Source organism: Aquila chrysaetos, chromosome 11 (assembly GCF_900496995.4).
Source record: "Aquila chrysaetos chrysaetos chromosome 11, bAquChr1.4, whole genome shotgun sequence".
NCBI lineage: Eukaryota > Metazoa > Chordata > Aves > Accipitriformes > Accipitridae > Aquila > Aquila chrysaetos.
The window spans coordinates 40,838,690-40,851,256 of record NC_044014.1 but is presented as its reverse complement, the minus strand read 5'-3'; the positions used below and the strand labels follow the sequence as shown (position 1 = coordinate 40,851,256).

The following is a 12,567-nucleotide window of genomic DNA, read 5'->3' as shown; positions in this document are numbered from 1 at the left end:
CCAGTACACTCGGATACACACAGACTCACAGAAACTACTCACTTCAGTGTAATGTGCATGAATATGCAGGACTTAAACTGACCTTTAATTGCAGATCTAAGAAGGAGCTGAGAACGGTGAAACATGACATCCTATATTCTCATACTACTTAGCAGAAATGAACCTTGCAAACAAGACTTTTAACCAGTACCTGAGGGACTTTTCACAAGGTGGTGAGAATCTGATTAGCTCAGCCTCTTTCCCCATGGAATACTAATCCTGAATAACTGGACACAAAAGTTCCCCTTTAGAATGTCAAATAAGTTATCTGTTTCAGTTCAAAGTTAATTAAGATGCAAATTGAAGACACAATGTTACAGCATAACTCCCTAACCCTAAATGAAGACATTCAACAGTATGAGGGACAGCTACTTATAACAGAAGAACATTTTTCATGCCAGTATGTTTAGACTAAATGGTATATACCTCTTGTGGTAACAAGAGCCAAGCAAATTTTAACTCTGTGGTGTTTACATGGCTCTTGACTTATGAAGGCAGTCTCCATTTAACAGGCAGATTCATACTGTGTTTTCTTCACATGAAATAATTCCCTTTCTTGGGGAAGTAAAGACAATGGGAAGGCCAGTACAGCTGACTGATGAATGCCAAAACCTATTCCATTAAATAAAAGTAATGACAAAACTCAGGAGAGGCAGTAGCACTTTATAGTGAGTTCCCATATATTCATTTTGTTTCAAACCCAGCAACAACTCCTATAGATTGTCTTAGACTCCAAGACAACAGAATATTTCCATTTTGGATTCTTCTAAAGACACCACCTACAGCACACACAAGCATGTCTAATACATAGTCACAAGTTCTGTAAGAGTTATTAATGCTTAAATTAAAAATGCATAAATGAAATCTTAGTATAAAATATGATAGATGAATCATCTTGAATATCAGGAGTAAAACTATCCAAACAGTGACTCTACATAAAATATTTACCTCTGACCCTTGTTCTAATCATGTAGAGTACAAATTAGAAACAAATAGAGACAGTCATTAATTCCATAGGGAACAGAAATCAGCAAAACATACTCCTAGTAATTGTTATGTTAAACCATGAAACTCATCAATAAGTTCCTAAAGACCTCTGACAGACATATCAAAAATATGTGCTGAAGGATACTCTTGTTCTGACATACGCATTCATATCTGACTCACTGATATACCTATTCACTAGCATTCCTGGAAAGTGTTTAAATAGTCTATCACTCCATATAAAGATGAGTAAAACTCTCCATAATTTTTAAATTCTTTTTTGTTTGAGAACATGAGAGACTCCCTAATGATTTCATAAATGGTTTCATATGTGGTTCCTACCTTTCTTGAATGGCAACAATGGAAAGAACGGGAACTGAAACGGAGCAGATTCCTTTTCTGCCGCTGACTGCTTTTGCATTAAACTGTGGCAAGTAAAATAAGCCACTACTGACACACATGACACTTCAGCCAGCCTCTGACAAGGAAGTAGCATATGGTACCAAGCAAATTGTGCAGAAAGTAAAAGACAAATACTAGCAAAGGGTGGCAGAGGCTGCAAACTTGTAAAACACTGAAAGCATTTACTCTTTTTGAAATATATTCTAGGCACAGTGGGACATACAGGATTTCACACATTTTTGCTGCAAGCAGCCTAAAGTAAAAAATACCAGCTAAGTGGCAATGAAAGCAAAGAATACAAATGTACTAGATAAACACTTTAAAAGGAAAGGACGTAAAATATCCATCAAGTACTTCCAGTAGATGTGAAAAAAAAAACCAGCAACAGAAGAAAGGTCACTGGCATATCTATTAAATTATATGCTGAACATTTAGGAGGCTAGTTTTGCCAGATTTAAAAGGATCAGCAACTCCCCCCCGTATCTTCTGGATGCAACTTGTATTAGTTCATGATCTGATATGGGATTAATTATTCAGAAAGAGAGGGAGAGAGAAAAATATAACAATGGAGAATCCTCTCCCACTGTGAAATTCTGCAAATTAACCACATTCATTATGTGATAATTAATACTGTCATCAGTTAAGACATTTGACTGTAAAAAACTGTGCTACAAAAAGTAGGAATTCTCTCTTTCTCATTGTCCCTGATCTAATTTACAACAACCTTTTTTAAGTAGAAGATCCAAGTTGGAAGTTTATCAGTACTATGCTAATTCCCACCATGTCAGTAACGGGTAATGACAGAAGTAGGCTTCCACAGTACTCACTGAAGGTACAATAACCATCACAAGTGGATTTGGATTTTGTGCACAGACAGGAATAACCAGAGTAGTAACTGTTACTGGAAACCTTGTCTAAATCTGGCTTTGGATAAAACTTTGTTTTATCAAAATTAAGGAGCTTTGCAAAATCAAGTCTTGCAGTTCAGCTGTTACAGAGCCTGGCATACTGATTCCTGTGTTCGTCTCATGTTTCTGTGTGTACGAAGGGGTGGAATGTTAAACCCTGGTCTTAATGTGAATATATGAATTATCAACTTGTTTAAAATGTTCACCTTTTGATCAGCAAGTATCTGATACAGAACTCCAAAACCCATAGTGCTTATGTAAGGAGCTACTATATTCAAGGACATTTATAGTTTTCTTTTTGGAGATTCTCTCATACAGTGCTGTTCTGATACAACTCCAAGACTTTTATCCATTTACAGATATCTCTATTCTAACGGCATATTTCTACTTGACTTTAAATCACACAGAGAAGAACATTGAAATTGCTATGTCAGATAAGAGCACTGGATCTCTTCCAGCTTTCTGTCTCAAGAGTGGCAAGTACTACGTATTTTAAAGGAAACTGCAAAGATCTTCATAGGAGACAGCTCTTATTCAGTAACATGGCCATACAGTACCTTTGTTTTTTTTTCTTTTCCTAACACCCCTTAGTTACTTTCTGGCTTTTACACTGAAACATAAGACTTCTATGTCTTTTAGCCTGTTACTACCCTATGTGAATTCTTTATGCATGCAAAGAGCACCAAGGCACATAACCGCAGAAGAAATCCCATAGAGATTGTATTGTGGGGTTCAATTATCATAGTATAAACTAAACTATACAGCTGAAATGAAGCACATTGATGAAGTAAAAAAAAAAAAAATCAAAGGTATATTTAGCTTCTCCTGAAAAAACTTCTTTTCTACTTCTCCTATGAATTTCAAACTAAATGACATTTTAACATCACTCTATTTAAGATTGTTCTGTGTATTAGATTTGTACACAGTTATCTTCAGATTAGGGTCCTTTTTAGTCTTACATTGATAGAAGTACATTCCTTTCCTAGGAGCTTACAGTCTTACAAAAGAATATGGGAAACTGCTCAACACACAGCAGTAGAAATCCCCACAGAAGTATTTTTGTTGTGTTAATTATATTGGTACGTATCTATTCATGCTCTGGATTTCAATCCAGTCAATTTGTCCAAATGACAAATGAATGATGACACAAACATATGCTATAAGATCAAATCAACAAGCCACACAATTTCCCTATTACACAGACAGAAGATTTTTCTGTCATATATCTATGACAAAAGAGGTACCTTGTAAGAACAAGTGGATGGAGACGTACCTGCTTCCTGTGTGTCTGGAGGCAAAATATTTGGTTTTGAAACTGAGTTCACGTTTATAAGTTTTTACTATTTTCTCCCAATTCCTGTTACCATTTAGGGACCCAGAAACGAAGCTGTTGACTCACTCAGGTTCAGCTCTCCTGTGTCTCCACTATGTGGGCTGACCAGAGTCTCTACTTGGTTATCAACTGGCAGCATTTCTTGCTTTCTAACCTTTTCTGTATGCAGCTATGCTGTAAGGAGAAGGTGTTTTTAAGCTTCTTACCGACTTACGAGATACAGAATACTGGATAGAAGGATTTACAAAACACAAAAACTACAAACATGTCTATCCCTCTATTGTTGCAAGAAAGAGAAGAAAGGCTGAAAACTCCAATTCTTCTTTTAATGTCAGCTTCCTCTCTTCCTCCCTGTGCCTGCACCCCTCTTCAACATTTTGGTCTATCAGAAATTAACATTTTGCAGATATTAATTGCTTTACACTGTGACGCAGCAGCCAAACACCATGTATAATATCTGAGTCCCTTTGAGTTGGTTTTGTCATTTGTTTGCTGTCCTGTCCACTAGATAAAAGACACTTAGTTTTAATAAACAGTAGAGTATACTGTCACAGAAACCAAAATAAATCTGCAGTAACCAAGACTTTTGTTTTCAAATTAATTATATGGGAGTCTGTTGAACTTTTGTAAATCACTTAAATATGCTGGGGTTTGCTTGTATGTTCATTTTTTTATTTAATCCCATTTAATTTAAGACAATTTTCTTGGATAGACATGGCCTGAAAAGATGAGCTAATAAGTAATTTAAATCACGTATGGTTTCTTCAGAGCTCTGTTTGCCAGACATGCCAATGGGAAAAGAATAAGAAGGATGGCAAATACAGAATGGAATAGTCAAAACATACCTGCAACAATTCACCTTTTATATATTTTTTTTTAAACCAGAAAGTTCTAGTCCATCATTACTGGGCACGGACAAGTGACCTCTGTGACTAAGTAGAAGCAGATTACTGGCTGGTTAACTAACCAAGACTATCAGTATAATTAAGATTCTTTCTCAGGAACACCAGCTACCAAAGCTGGAATATCTAAAAGCTGCTGTAGCTTGCTTAATTGTTAAAGATTTGATTGAATTATTAAAAGCTACAAAAATCTGAAACTTTTGATGAAAAAGAGAACAAACATTTTTTTGCAGGAAAATGCCAGAAAAGAGAATTAGGCTGAAGCCAGGGAAGGAAGTGACTAAGCATGCAACAGTAACCATTTGGAATAAATCATTTTTATGCTAGTCACAGTGTGAATGAACATAATTATATGCTTCTTAACTTTGTTCATGTTTTTCTCTTTCAGTTGCAAATCTGCTCAACTGTCATGTTTAGTTTTCTCTTCAAAATGTTACTAATGCTGTATAGTAACACATCACTCTGACTGTCTTTGGATTTGAAATCGCAATCTCAGAACACCACACTTGAGTCCAAGCATGAGTCCTAATAGAGGTAAGCTATAAAGCTTTTTTCTCTGTAAAGTTTTTTGTGCACAAGGAAGTGAAAGCAGAAATTGGAAATTATTTTAGAATATTTCTACAGGTCAACTGAAATCAAGCTATTCTGCACTCTTTAATTGCTTACATCTGTATGCCTATTTACACTGAAGAGGAATAAGACTAGGAAGTACAACAATAATTGTCTTATCTGCAAATCTAAGTCTGAGCCTAAGAAATGCTATGTATACCTATCGTTCATTTCAACTAGCTGAAAAATGTTAGCCACCCATCACAATTTTTATATGGAAAATTAAAGGTAATATTCAACAGGTTTTTAAATAGTTTTCAAAATTATAATCCTGTAACATCAAAAAAGGTCCTACAGTGAACAGAAGTTGAAAAGCTTATTAACCAAAGATTTGACGTAATTCTGCATTTTAAAAAGAAGCCTGTTTTCCTATATTTGATGACTATGTTGTCCTCACGGAATTTTGCTATTTGGTCATTCTAGCTTAAAAAATGCATCAAAATAAATGATACCCATAGCAAGTAATAAAAATGACAACAGATACAGAATAACTTGTGTTGGAAGTCCAAAAAGGAATAGATGGCTTAACTGATGGAAAAGACATATGTTTGAAAATAACTAGTGTCAGATAAAAAGTGAAGCATGTCATCTATTGTGCTGATCAACTTACAGAATAATTATATGTCACTCTCCCTCTCTCATAAGTGGAGATACTGAGACCCAGAGAAAATTAGGGTAAAAGCTGAAGTTTGGAAAGCAAGTTATAAGATTTTTTTAATGCCTTTCGATAGGATGTGGATGTCATGCTTTTCCTATATTGAAAGATCTTGCCAGATGCATCCCTCTAGCAGTCAAGGAGCCACAGCAGCCAACAGATATTCCCATGTTGACCTGACAGAATAACTAACTCTACAGCTTCAGCATATAGTGGGATACCAAGGCAGTTTCACCTGGAGAGCCAAGGAGCAACTTGTTAAATGCGTAATAGCGAACATGTCTGAAATTCCTAAGAACATGTGTGAACATGCATTGCGTATATATGCTCTATGCTGAGCAACTGACAAATATTCACTCCTCAGAGAAGTATACACTTGGTAGGAGTTAAGAAGGAAAAGCTGTAGGCAAAGGCATTAAGGCAGAAGGAAGAGCTGAGGAGGAAAGGCTAGCCCTGAGTTTTTTAACTACACATCAGCATTGAAGACTGAAAAGGTCTAGGGTTTGGCAGAAAATAAAACACTGTCAAAATGGCCATATTACTGACACTACCACCACCTCATTAGTCCTTAGGCAAATGTCACCATTCCTGTTCTTACCAATAAGATGGGACACGCTCAGAGATCCCTTCTTTCCCTCTAGCCAGAACCGGACACTGTAGGATTATTTTTTTTTCCCCCAACAAAATGTCTTTCTGTTCGGAAACATTTATTTGTATAAATCTTCTATTGAAACATATCCATTTAAAGGAAAACTTCCTCAGAGGATGCCTCCAGTTTTTCCAACTCATTCTCCAAAGATGAAAAAGTATTTATGTGCATGCATATGCTCCACCAACCCATAGTTAAATTGCTCATCACACTAGTTCTAGGTAGACTATCAGATAGAGCCAGACATTCCAATATCCTGAACGGCCCCCATGGTTTTCTCCTCAGTCCTACTGAGACACCAAAGACCTATATTCCTCCCTTTTGCGGCTCCTCAACCATGACTATCACTGGCAAGTCATGTACTCTTCAGCTAATGAGAGCTTGGAGCAGCCTGTGATATCAAACAGACCCTCAAGGGCCACACAGGTACCTGTTCTGAAACCAGCTGCTCCCCATCCCCTCTGATTCTTCAGATGGCGGCACAGAGCTGCTCCAGGGATGTCACATTGCTGCGACCAGGCTGCAACCCTGCTTGAATTCAGTTACACAATGCCTCCAGCCTGATGTCCCAGCCATTAATTATAGAGTTCTCCATGAACAAAACTCTTCTAGAAGATCTCCATGTTAATCTGGCTCCCCAGGAAGTAAGTTCATTGCCTTTGCCATCTATCATAGCCTGCCACTGATGCATATGCAGAATTGTTCTAGCAAGGTAGAAGTCAGATACCCCTAGGGGAACAAATCATACCTCATAGGCAAACATACTTCATGGTGACCCCTAAGGGTTTCTGAATACTTTAGGCTACATAAACCCCATACGCGCTGTGTGGACAATAAGACAATAGGCACTCTTCCAGCAATGCCATCCTGGCCCATAAAAGAGTGGGAAGCATTTGCAACAAGCCTGGGTTTATTCTAACCTAATATCCCTGGAATCTTCACAGAGACTACAGGCAGAAATCACAAGCAGAGGCCACTGAGACTGCCTTTCATTTTTCACCTACACATCTCCAGGGCATTTATGGCGTGTATCATTCATGCTCTGAAGGTTGAAGCTAGCACTACGTGTAAGATGTAATTAATTTCTTTTCCTTCAGTGATGATCATTTGCCTTCTGCTGCTTCTACTCATATTCCCCGCTTTCACCAAGATGCTGGAGGACAAGCCTGAATGAATCAACAGTAAATCCACTGAAACAGAAGCAGCACCTATCAACGTCAGAGAGTAAGCAAAATGATAGCTTTGCATCTCACATAGTCGTGTCTCCAGAGGATGAGACTGAAGCACAGGCTGCTTGCCTTCAGCTTCAAAATCATAGGACAAAAAGTCAATCGGGGAACAGCTGAGTGTCCAATGCCTCATTAAGGATACAGGAGTTATGATGGGATCCAGAAAATCTAGCCACTAGATGCCATGAACGAAGGTTGTAGGCTTTTATGCTGCATTATCTACCCTGGGACAGTTTAGAGGCCCCTGTGACCTATCCACAATGCACAGATTTAAACAAAACTGTACAGCTGGAAAAGCTTTATTATTCAACAGTGTGTAACTGTGCATGAGAAAAGCGATAGCCTGTGCTGCCCTGCGAACCATGGCACTGAGGAGATCCTCTGGGTATACACAAACTGACAGATGTGTCCCTGATGTCCTCTACAAGCAATCGGATGTTACGGAGGCGACTGACTCCCGGAAAGGGGGCATGGCTCCTATTCAGCTTCAGATGTTCCTTCAGCTTATCACAGAATTTGTAACATGGGATCCTTTCACCCTCACAGAGGCCAGGGGAGGCCTTGCAAAGCTAATTGATCCTAGCAGGAGAGCAAGGGGCTATTTTCATTTATCCACCTCCCCCATCTACCACTTACCACTAACGGTCCTTTAGGTCAGTACTGACAAACTGCTGGGATAAGACCCTCCCTACTCTCAGTCCTCTTTCCCTGTTTCTTCAAAGCACTTTCTGTTGCCTCGATCTCCCTTGCCTGCCTTCCTTGAACCTGGCTTTCCCACACTTCCCTTTCCTTATGTCTGCCTTTGGCAAATCCTGCATCCGGAGTTTCCCTCTGTCTTCCCACACTCTGATATTTACACTGGGAGTTATACTCCCCCAGCTTTAATCTGATCCTCATGGAACAGCAGGTTCATTTAATCACTGGCTCAAAAATTGCAAACGCATTTTATTAGACTTATCTACTCTCAATGATACAGTGATAGCACACTACAGTACCATTTAAAACAAGCTACTATTGCTAACCCAGCTGACTCCTAGTTTCTTTATAGTGAAATAAAGTCAAGGGAAAGACATACATTGTCACTTCATAAACCCCAAAAGAACACAGTGCAGCACTTGTTAACTACGGTTCTCCAAAGGGACACGCGATTACATACATAAAGGCACTCCTAGACCCAGGAGCTCTACCTGTGAACAGAAAAATGCTGTATCCAAAAGTCTAAATTCTGACGTTTGTGCATTAAAAACATAATGCACTGCGGCTAGAAAGGATCATACTGCTTTTCTGAACGGATTTCTTATGGGAATAAGAGAAATGTAAACTTTTTAAAAAATTATTTCTATTTTGTAACAACGTCATTAAACAAGAACTGCATTTTAAAGAGTAAGCATGAAATGTCCTGAGGAAGGCTGATGAGAAACAAGTGACAGAACAGGGGAAGGCTTTTGACTGCTGATTTAAGTGGAATCCCACCAGTACCTGCTAACTGCTAGCTCCTTATGCTTTGGGAAGTTTACATCTCTTTCCTGCACCCCTCATCCCCATTCTACTGGAGCCTGATAATTCTGTCATCCCCCCCTTTTCAAATGTACTGGGCAAACAGACGTACCTGGTCATTACAAGTGCCTTCTCAGAACCCTGAAAAATGCAAGATTTGCTGTTTCCCCTTTCCCCTGCAAAATTTTTCAATTCCAGACCAGCTCTGTGCAGGAAGAGGCTTTCACAGTGAACATCATCTTTTGATTCACCCTATACTATTCTGGCTGCAGTTCACGTTAAGCTTTCCTTAGGGAAGTTGCAGCTGGGTACAGAGACCACAGCCAGAATGAATGGAAAAAGAAAATATACTAGTATTGTAGTACATAAGAAAAATCACCAAAATCAAACATGAAATTAAATTAAAGCAAATTACTGCAAAATCAGATAGTAGTGAAATCCATCTAGAACAATTTCCAGGCAGAAAACCTATTGAAAAGTTTAGTACCAAGAGAAAAATCTGGGCCATCGCTAACTTGGTATAGTCCATCATTTCCAAACAACTTTGAATTTAATTTGTCTGTCATGCTGATGAAGAAAACAATGTGTTCATCACAGGCTCCGCCCAACACATCGCTTTTCATCAGTATGAATGTTAAGACAAATTTAGCAACATATTTGTCAATGTATTTTCTGATGTATGCCATTTTCCCCCTCAGAAAAAGCCCAGAAAAACAAATTGGAGCGATCATGGTGGCATACAACTCAAAACTAGTAAGCTTCCCAGGTTCTGTGGCATCTTAAAAATTGCCACAGAAAATTATGTCTAAGTCTGAAATCCCAAAACACAGACTGTGCAAGAGTACACAAATAAACGAAATATTTCTCTTAAGAGCATCTGTCTTTGCGGAATTGCACAAAATGCTGTCTTCATAGGCAGAGGAGAAGGAGTAACATTGTTTCTGAGCGCTAATACTCAGTCAGCGTGAAGCCATTGAGACTTCTGTTACTTGCAGTTTTTCCCTCCTGTTCCTGAGCGGGACAGGAGGCAGGGCTGCCTCGCAGTGGTGCGGAGAGGTGAACTTACACACCCTCGGACTACAGCAATTATTCTGCAGAATGAATACACATGAGCTCACATGGAGTACAAGTTAAATTCACACCAAGCCTTCAGCAAACTCCTGGATTTTAGGCATTCAGGAGTTGCAGTATTAGTTCTAATGAAAACTAGCTTATCCATAAGAGAAGTTAACCAGTTTTGCCTTGAGTTCTTTTTTCCTGGTTACATGAGTTAAATGGTAATGCAACGGGGCTGCACAGATATATAAGGTGTAGTTGATACAAGGCAAAGATTAAACCACTTATAAAAGGTATCTTCTTACCTAAGATGCAGCTTTAACTTAATTCTCTATTTTTCGTAGTTTATAATATGGCCAGACTGGTCTGAAATTTTGTATGAAATGTTTCATACTGGGAGCAGCTTTATTCCCACAATTTGAAAAGAACCCATTCAGCTGTATGAAGATACAGAAATGCAATTTTAAAAAACTGTTTATCAGACACTGGCACTTTTCCTGCTTGTGTAACTCAAAAAGGATCTCAGTAAAGAAAATTGAATTTGGCAATCCATTAACATAGATTTGATGGTCTCTGTGTTCATCTCTTGATGTCTCACCCCTTTCAGAAAAATGAAAATAACTCATGGTAAAAGAGTGGCTGTTCCCTCTTATTTGTCCAGTATATTGGCAATTATTAAAACCCTGGAAAAGCTGCTGAAGCTCTGCTGACTCATGGTGGCAGAGAAGTTACTTGTTAACTCCACAACGAAGATGGAGGAGGGAGAGAAGAAAGAGGAAAAGCCAGAGAATAGCCAAAGTCTGGGGAGAAGGCTCAGGCTGAGCTGTTATGCTAAGTAGTACCAACTCTTCAGGATGTTATCTGTAGCTTTACACACTGTGTTTGAACCAGGTCAAGATTCAGACGTAATTTCATGCCATCTAAGTTTAGGAACCTAACTGAGTGATTTCAATAAAGACTTTACTTGTCGCAGGCATCCTCTACTGTCAACAGAGGGAGAGCGGCAGTTCCAAGAGGCAAATTGGCTTACTGAAGGTCTGAATTGTCTTCTGAAGCTGCCAATCCTGCTCCATCAAGTACAGAGAGACCCCAAGGCAGCGATGCAAAACACGCAACAGGCACGCCAGGACTGGCACGTGTCACTCCTGTCAGCAGAACAGCTCCCCAGACTATCACAGCTCCCAGGGCAGTCTGCAGTTTGTCGCTGGCTCCTCAACCCTACAGATCAGATTTAAGAGCCAGAAACAAGCTATAGTAGAGACGGGAGATGGTGACGGTGACAGAGATTAATGGAGGAATTAACCCTTTCCCTCTCCACAAATCTGACCCAAAGGGGAGGATGTGCCTCGATGCAGGTATGTATTTCTGACTCCTGACATGAAAGATGTTCATAGTTGTTAGCCAGGGGCAACTGCGCTCCTAATTTAGGCACTACAGATAGGTGCATTAATACTAGTGGGATTACTCTAAGCCTGAAGTCATTCACAGACTAAGTACTAGGCAATGTTGGCATTTTAATGTGTGGAAAATTTCAGGTTTCACCTCATTTTAAGTTCTTCTATGCTCACAGCAGTGAATAATAAGGGAAAAGTCAAAGCACATTATTCCAAGGGGTAAGGATTCAGCCTCAAAAAGAAAAAGCAGTTCTCAGAGCTGTCTGGTTGCATTTGAGGGACTGTAATCTGTACTCCTCTTTTAACGAGCAGCACGCTTCTCTTCAGGCTCTAGCCTATTCTTGTACGACAAAGAGCCGTGATTTTACACTTCCCCACCATCATCTCTTATCACATATTTCTTGGTGAAGGAAGACTGCCAGCGTGGTGCATTTGCTGTAATGCCATCTTACCTTTGCTCTGCCCAGATAAGAGGATGTGTCCTTTCTCTACAGCACGCAGGAAAGAAGGGAAGAGTAAGGAAAGAGAAAAAAGCTCTTTACGTGATACATAAGGACTGCCCAGAGTCACACATCTAAAAAAACTCTGCATATTGTACCTTCACATAAAATCCTGCCCATGTCATAAGCTACAGTAAAAACAATTCACCTGATTAAGGTACTACACCAAGCTGCTTAGTCCCTATATCGTAAGGGTTACAGAAGCCTGTGTTTGAAGTGTTAGTGTTGTGGAACGAAGTGACAGCAAGTTGGGAAATAAATGAGCACAATACTCTCTTCTAACCTCCTGGCACTGTGCCTTTTAACAGAGAAGAAAAAAGCAAAAAGGCAAAATGTCAGCTCCGAAACATTTTTCATGTTGTAAAATATAGTGTCCCCACTGAAACTCTTGGTAAGAGACACACTGAGGG

General features: G+C 39.2%; 1 protein-coding gene across 3 annotated transcripts in view; it reads right to left on the bottom strand.

Annotated features, from left to right (window-relative positions):
• The window catches only part of CTNNA3 (catenin alpha 3), a 549,510-nt gene that overhangs the window by 294,718 nt on the left and 242,225 nt on the right, over nt 1–12,567 (bottom strand). The gene's annotated exons all lie outside the window — the stretch shown is intronic.